The sequence below is a fragment of the Girardinichthys multiradiatus genome, chromosome Y (genome assembly GCF_021462225.1).
Source record: "Girardinichthys multiradiatus isolate DD_20200921_A chromosome Y, DD_fGirMul_XY1, whole genome shotgun sequence".
Classification (NCBI taxonomy): Eukaryota; Metazoa; Chordata; class Actinopteri; order Cyprinodontiformes; family Goodeidae; genus Girardinichthys; species Girardinichthys multiradiatus.
The window spans coordinates 2,626,742-2,635,767 of record NC_061818.1 but is presented as its reverse complement, the minus strand read 5'-3'; positions in this window follow the sequence as shown (position 1 = coordinate 2,635,767).

Here is a 9,026-nt window from a genome sequence, read left to right as displayed (position 1 = left end):
CCCCTCACCTCTGGATTACAGGCGTAGTAGTAAGACGTTTTCCAGCACGTCCATTCAATGGCTTGGCTGGATTTCAGACAGCAGAAAAATAGACATCGAAGATGCATTAAACAAGGGGGAAAAGAAAATCGGTCCATATCCTGTGGATGGGTTTGCGGAGATTAACGGTGGAAAGGTTGCGTTTGAATTTTACGGCTGTTTTTTCCACGGCTGTAAAAAGTGTTACATGCCTCATGATAAGTGTCCTTTGAGAGGGGTAGCATTTGAACAGTTTTATGCAGCCACTGTTGAGAAAAGCAAGGTACTCCAAACTGTGTACGGCCTTCGTCTCGAGGTCATCTGGGAGCATGAGTGGACTGCAATTAAAAAGTCCGACCCGGCGGTGATCAGCTTTCTTGAGAAAGTTAATGCACCCGAACCGCTATCACTCCGAGATGCTCTGTATGGTGGACGCACCTGCCCTATGAGGTTGAGGTACACAGCGGGGCCAGGTGAAACTGTACACTATGTGGATTACACATCTCTGTACCCTTATGTAAATGCTAGCTGCGTCTTTCCCCTCGGGCACCCCACCATCATCTACAAACATTTTGATGACCTCAGCAGCTACTTTGGCCTCGTCAGAGCTGTGGTCTACCCCCCACGAGGGCTCTTTTTTCCTGTTTTGCCTTACAGAACATCCCAAGGTAAACTTGTGTTTACTCTCTGCCACACATGTGCTGAAATAAATAACCAGTCAGGTCCCTGCAGGCATAATGATGAGGACAGAGCTCTGACAGGTGTGTGGGTGAGTGTAGAGTTTTGTAAAGCGTTGCAGTGTGGTTATCACCTTGCCAAAATCACTGAAGTTTGGCATTTTGAGAAGACCAGTGACACAATCTTTAAAGGTTACATTCATTGCTTTTTAAAGGGTAAGCAGGAGGCTTTAGGCTACCCTTCTGAAGCGGTGGATGAGGAGAGCAGGTCAAAGTATGTAGCAGACTACAAACTCCACCAGGGTATCCAACTAGACGCAGGCAAAATTGAGGTGAACCCTGCCAAAAGACAGGTAGAAAAACTGTGTTTAAACAGCTTTTGGGGAAAGTTTGCACAGCGAAGTGATCTGTCTCAGACCACAGCTTAGATGGACAGCAGGGTGGATCTGGTTGCCTCCCTTTATCCAGGCAGATATATGCTAGAAAAGAAGGATTCAATGGATTCCCTTCAGCTGAACCAACTTTCAGAGTACACCAGGGTATACTGTTTGAGAGCTGGGTTTACAGGAAATAAAAAAAGTACACATTTTGTCACTTTTTCTGCTTGTTGCAGTGAATTGTGGTCCAGATGGGATCGAACAGGAGTGTGGGTTGGAACATATGAGCTGGAAATGCCATCTGAACGTTACATGCATGTAAAAAACGTTATCCGTCCAAATGATTTCAGTGCTGTAGGCAATGGCTACGTCAATGACATTGCACTGATACAGTTGAGTAAAACTATAAAATTCTCTAAGAATGTTGCTGCAGTGAGATTGCCCAACACACACAGTCAATGGGTGCTGCCAATTAACCTAACATGCAAGTTTTAGGCAGTGGGAAGGAGGCAACAAACCCAGGGAAACCCAATGGGGGCAAAATGCAGACTCCACCAACCTTCCAGCTGTAAAGTCACAATGCTAACTGGAGGAGCCACCAAGCAGCCCTAACGTTATGTTTTTCTACCTGCCAAAAGACAGGTAGAAAAACTGTGTTTAAACAGCTTTTGGGGAAAGTTTGCACAGCGAAGTGATCTGTCTCAGACCACAGTCCTCACTAACCCTGATGAGTTTTTCAGCTTCATGTTCTCGAGTAAATACAGGGTTAACTACTTCCATTTCTTCAACCCTGAAATGTGTGTAGTGCAGTGGAACTACAGCAAACGTGTCATCTCTCCCCCAAGCAATGTAAACAATGTGTTTATTGCTGCATTCACCACCGCTTATGCACGTTTAAAACTTCTCAGCAGCATGGAACAATTGCAGGACAGATTGATTTATGTGACAAAAAGTGGTGAAACTCCTCTGGAATTGGGGAATTATCTGGGTGATCTTACTGACGAGTTAGATGGTGACAGCATTTCGGAGTTTGCATCAACAGGACCCAAGAGTTATGCATATCAAACCAAAAACCAGAAAAAGCTAGTGATACATGCTAAAGGCATCACTCAGACGCATGAATGCAGCGAGAGGGTCAATTTGGACAGCATCAAAGGGCTGGTCGAGGGCTACTTACACGGGTCAAGTGAGGGTGTCATTGAAATTCCTCAGCACACGATCAGGAGGGATAAAAAGAGATTCCTCTTAAGAAATGCTGCATTTGTTAAAAGGTTTCGGTTGGTGTATGACAAGAGATGCCTTTTTTCTGATGGGACAACTCTGCCTTTTGGTTATTAGAGCATAAGAAGAAGAAGAAATATATAATAAAAAAATAAAAATGTTGCATTCTGCCAATTTACAGGAGGTTGATTTTGATCCTAGATTTAGAGCGCCTTTCTCATGTATGATAATAGGACCCAGCGGTTGTGGGAAAACCTTTTTTGTAAAAAGTGTTTTGCAAAATTGTAATCATGTCATGGATGTTTTTCCAGAAAATTTTGTATGGATTTACACTTCTTTTCAACCCATGTATGCTGAATTGCAGAAGATGAATAAAAATATTAAATTTGTGGAAGGATTGCCTCATTCTTTTGAAGACTAAAACCTGTTTACTTCTGATCATAATCATATAATAATTCTAGACAATGTTATCGCTCAAGCCTCAGATGATGAAAACGTGATGAAGGTCTTTACCCAGTTTTGTCACCATCGTAATATGAGCGTCATGATGTTGACTCAGAATGTATTTCATCAGGGAAAGTACAGTCGCACCATCAGCCTGAACGTTAATTATATGGTGTTGTTTAAGAACCCGAGAGATAAACTGCAGTTGAATATACTAGCCTGCCAAATGTTTCCATCTCAAAAGGGTCTCTTCCTGGAGAGTTTTGAAGACGCAACGAGAGAAGCTCATGGTTATTTAATCATCGATTTCACACCTACCTGCCCAGAACATTTCAGACTGAGAACAGGCATACTTCCTCACCAATGGCCTGCTGTGTATGTGCCCAAAACAAAGTAAGTCATCTCTGCGTGTATAAAAAGGAATGTCCCATTATTCAGAGCTCTGTACCAAGCCAGTCCGCAGAAACGTAAAGATATTCTCGCACACTGCTCTCCCGACTTTATTCAGGCTCTGTGTGAGATTGTTCTGAATATTTTAAAAGGTAACATTAAACTATCACCCTCTCAACACCGGAAATTGAAGAAGCAAAGAAAAATCATCAGATTGTTGGCTGATAAAAGAACTGGTATCAAACGTAAACAGCTGGCTCTCAAAATCCAGGGAGGTGGTTTTATTCTCCCCATCTTAACGGCTCTTGCCCCCTTGATCGGTGATCTAGTGGGTGGAATCATCAGGAGATAATGTCTCTCAGAACATCGCAGAAGATGTTTCTCATTTCCCCTCATCAGTTCAGGCGTCTGACCCAGTCAGACACGTCCATCAGATAGACGGCGGAGGAGAATTTGGATGCTGAAATGAAAGCAATATTGAATGACCCCGGTTTGACTTCTTATGAAAAAAAAATAAATATGATGCACTTTTGCAGAGGTATCTCACTCTACTCAAGCATGGTGTAAAAGAAGAACCATGGGTTAGTTTGACATTTCAGCGTGACACATTGAGCGAGACTCCAGACCATGAGCAGCATGAAGAAAAACAGGTCCCGGGCATGACCAGGTTGCTTCGAATCAAATTGTTATGGATGTACTGAAAAGCCTGCTAATGCTGAGTACATTTTGAAGAAATTATCTGAAAGAACTGGGGGTTGGACTTTGCGAGGAGAATTTGTATTTAAAGAAAATGTTGTAAAGGGGTCCCATGTGATTGACTTGTTAAAAAATCTCATGCTACCGTTTAAACAATCTGGAGCACCGCTACCCCAAGGATGGTCAGACTTTCTGCATACTTTGTCAGAAGTAAACATCCCCATATCTTCAGTCAATAACCCTTATGCTCGTGATGAGTATAGACAGCTCAAAACAGATGGAGAGGCATTATTTATTGAAAGTGCTGAAGCATTCCCTCGCATTAAGCAGAGAAGAAAAAAGCAGATAACTCTTTCTCCCCATAGGTCGAGATCCGAGCAGGAAGACCCTAAAAATACTACCATGAAGCCAAAAAAGTCTCTTCGTAAAACAATACTATCTCCCCGATGGATCACATTTTCATCATAAACCGTTATAAGAAAATGAGACGTGTAACCTATTTCTTTCATTCAATAAAATCTTTATTGATTATATTTTCATGTCTAGCATCATGCTCTACTTCACACACACACACTGATATACATTTTAATTAGAATTTAAGCAGAAATTAAAATCAGAAAAAAAATAGACAATTTAAATTCCATAACAATTCTGAAACATCTCCAAGGAGCATGCGCTGTGACTGAAAAATGCTGAACTCTGAACTTTTTTACAAAGTTAGATACCATTAAATCATTCTTAAACACATTTCCAGTGTATTTAGACAACACTTGCTGCAGTGATAGACCACATGCTCTATGACAGAGGTAATAAAGACAATGGTGACTACACACTGTGGACAGAGTGTTTTGAAGCTGGTTATTGTGATAGAATATTTTTGATGATCTGTCTTTTAAAAATGTTACATAACATACAGCCCATGATGAGATCCATATTAACATGAGTATCAGAAGAAGAATAAGACCCATCTGATTCATTTTGCTGAATGCTGGGTGGAGACGGTGTTCTATTTAAATCTTCAACAGCCTGTTCTAATGAGCGTAAAAAGTCACCGTGCAGATTTTGATTTATTACATTTTCACTGTTAGCAGGAGATGAATTTAACCCGATGTTATTTGCTACTTCTGCATGAACGGGAATTTCATTAAGTTGAGCAACAACATTCCTTATCTCATTCAGCGCATGTGTGATCTGGCTATCCATATTAACATGAGTATCAGAAGAAGAAGAAGAAGACCCAGGGATCAGTTTAAATTACCTTGATATCAGCACAATGTTTCAGTAACAATGTCTGACATGCAGCCAGAAGCGTTAAACTTGATGCTTTATTACAACGGTCACGTAAGGATAGGGGAACTCTCTGTCTGCGATGTTGCTGTCCAGGTCTCGATGAAATCTGCTCCACCATCAACGTTGCCTCTGGAAAGATAAAGAAAAAATAAATTAATGAATTAAACGAATTAATTCAGTAGGTAAATGAGTATAAGAAGAATTAAACTTACCATTCAATAAACCTCTAACAAGCCTCGCCCTGGTATAAAGAGCACAGAGTCGCCGTCTTTTCCTCAATTTAAGATATTCTTTGAAACAAAATAAAGTTACCTTACAATGCAGGTCTTTTGAAAAAGAAAATCTTGTTTCTGTGAAGATTTGGATAGAACAGAATTTGAATATAACTCTAACTTACTCCGTACACGGGGTATTTGAACGGTTCCGGGCGGCTCCAACTCTTCCTGCACTGAACTGCTACAGTTCTGCTGAATGTTATCCAGGCTTGGGTTCTGGATTAAATTATTCGATATATCTGTAAAATATTTTATCAGGGGTTAAAACAAGTCTGCAATTTCGCATAGACCTGTGAAAACATATGCTTAGAAATATATATATATATTTTTTCTTACTTACTCTCCTCTTCCGGAGCTGTTAATTCTTCCGGCGCACGGTCAGGGGACTGTGGTGCATGAATGGCTTCGCCCTCTATTTCATGTTTAGCTGGGATCGGATTGTCTTTTTTAAAGACAAGTTTCCGTCTCAACTTTGATTTTTTCGGAGGCAGACGGTTACAAACGCTGACCTCTCCAACGTTCAGGAATACATCTCTTGTTAAATCTGTAAGTAGAATTTATTTCATTTATTTTTTAAATCACAAAATAGCATTCACCAGTTGACTAAACCAGATGTTGTTGCAGTTAATAATTACCATAGTCAGACTGTGGAAAAACGATGCCATCCAGCTCGTCACTCGTGGGTTCTAAAGAATATAAGTTAAACATTATTATTATCCAACAAGCATTCACAAGCACTTAAGGAATTCTTAAAGATGAATATTTACCACTGAAGATTGCATTGTATTTCTCGATAGAAGCAGAATGTTCACCACCTTCTTCGTTTGCGTGTTCTAAAAATATTTCAGTGTAATTGGTTAAAAAATAAACTTTTAGCTACCAGATTTGAAGCCGATCTCCCAGTAAAGATTGCATTGTATCTCTCGATTGAACCAGGATGACTGACTACGCCACCTTCTCTGTTTCCAATGACGACAACCGATCAGCATGCATGTTTACGCCCCTTGGTCACACCTCCCCCGAGACACCTCAGCAACAGCGCATACGCGTTAATTCAATAAACAGGGGATGTGAATTGTCAGAGACAGTGCTCGACACTTTGGGCCAGGAAGGAGCACGGTCGTCTTAATTACTTTGACTACAGTCGGTGTGAAGACTTTGTCTGAGACAATACACAAGAAACAGCTGCGGATGTCTGCCTTAATTCAATAAAAAGTGACATGTCTGAGGACTTAATAACCTTTGGTTTTTATTTTTTCAGTTTCTTGTGACGTTTTACATAGACCACACCTACAGGTTACAACCTCTGGCTCCCACGTGGGATGAGGAGAAAACTGTTTTCTCTAAATACTCAATAACTATTGCTCTAAGATGAAAAAAGAAAAGCTTAAGGTAACTAAAATTATCGTCCATTTTACCAAATGGAGTCTCTCATGATTCCAAACAAAGTCTTTTAGCTGTAGAATCCATTTCTAATTTGGACACAGCATACTGAGCACTCATAAAATTTGAGAATATCAGAATTTTGTGTGACGTGCCTGCATTAACCGGAGTGACCTTTAAAGTGGATAAACAACATGTTTTTTTATGTAAAAACATCTAAAAACATACAATTAGAAAGATTCGCTTCCTTCAGCTATATGGACTGGTCTGAGAAACCTGACTGCCTACAAGAGCCCCTCCACCCATCCTGAACAGAGTCGTCTCCTGGCCAACCGTCTGAATGGCTTCTACTGCAGACATGACAAGAAGCCATTCACACCTCAAATCATCTCCTCCACATCCCATTCAGGAACAAATTCCTCCCATAAAGCAACCAACCCCCCACCATCAGATCCTCTGCCTGCACTAAAGATCTCCCAGGAAGATGTAAACAGGCTCTTTCAGCGCATGAAAACAAAGAAAGCTGGAGGACCTGATAACGTCTCCCCATTATGTCTGAAAGTCTGCGCACATCAACTCACTCCGATCTTCACAAGGATCTTCAACAAGTCACTGGAGAAATGTGAGGTCCCCTCCTGCCTCAAACGATCCACCATCATCCCGGTTCCCAAGAAACCCACCATTGTAGGATTAAATGACTACAGGTCTGTAGCCCTGACGTCTGTGGTCATGAAATCCTTTGAGCGGCTGGTGTTGAAGCACCTGAAAGACATCACAGGCCCCCTGCTGGACCCCCTGCAATTTGCTTACCGAGCAAACTGGTCAGCAGATGATGCTGTTAACTTAGGTCTACACTTCATCCTGCGACACCTCAACCCCCTGGGACGTACGCCAGGATCCTGTTTGTAGACTTCAGCTCAGCCTTCAACACTATCATACCAGACATCCTCCACCAGAAGTTCACACAGCTCAACGTCCCAGCCTCCACCTGTCAGTGGATCAACAGCTTCCTGACAGACCGACAGCAGCTGGTGTCACTGGGGAGCATCTTCTCCCGATCCAGATCAATAAGTACTGGTGCCCCCCAGGGGTGTGTTCTATCCCCATTCCTCTTCTCTCTGTACACAAATGACTGCACCTCATCGGACTCGGCCGTGAAACTCCTTAAGTTTGCAGACGACACCACTGTCATTGGACTGATCCAGGACGGTGATGAGTCTGCATACAGACAGCAGGTGGATCGGCTGGTACACTGGTGCGGTCAGAACTACCTTGAACTGAACCCACTCAAGACTGTGGAAATGGTGGTGGACTTTCGAAGAACACCACCCCCATACACCCCCTCACCATCCTCAACAACACTGTATCGGCCATGGACCACTTCAGGTTCTTAGGAACCACCATCTCTGAGGACCTGAGATGGTCTTCGCACATAGACACTGTTCGAAAGAAGGCCCAGCAGAGACTGTACTTCCTGAGGCAACTCAAGAAGTTCAACCTTCCACAGGAGCTGCTGGTCATCTTCTACACTGCCATCATTCAGTCTGTCCTGTCTTCATCCATCTCAGTGTGGTTTGGATCATCCACAAAACAGGACAGGTCCAGACTGCAACGAATAATCAGGTCTGCAGAGAGAATAATCAGAGCTGACCTTCCCTCCATCCAGGACCTATACAGGTCTAGGGTCAAGAAAAGAGCTGCCAAAATCTCTGCAGACCCCACACACCCAGCACATAAACTGTTTAGAGTTTTACCTTCAGGCCGCCGCTACAGAGCACAGTTCACTAAAACCAGCCGCCACAAAGACAGCTACTTCCCCCAGGCTGTTTCTCTGATGAACATTCAATAGAGTACAGAACAACAGCATACAGATGTTGCAAATGCACCTTTTTATTATATATGTGTATATTGTACATTGTAAATTGTAAATTTGTATATTCTGTAATGCAAAAACAGAACAAAAGAGCAAAGTGTACCAGAGTCAAATTCCTTGTTTGTATGCACGAACTTGGCAATAAAGCTGATTCTGATTGTAATGACAATATCCGGTTACGCCACCGGAAGTCCCGCCACCGGAAGTCCCGCCCACCTGTCACACCTTGTTTGATTGAAGGATGTACATTTAGTCTCTCCTGTTCAGTTGTTCTTCGCGGAAACATTACTCAGATATTGCTCTTGTCCTGTAGTCACATCACTTCTGTCTTGCCAGCCTGGCCAAGTCTGTTTTTTGCCTGTACTGCCTGCCAATTTGTTGT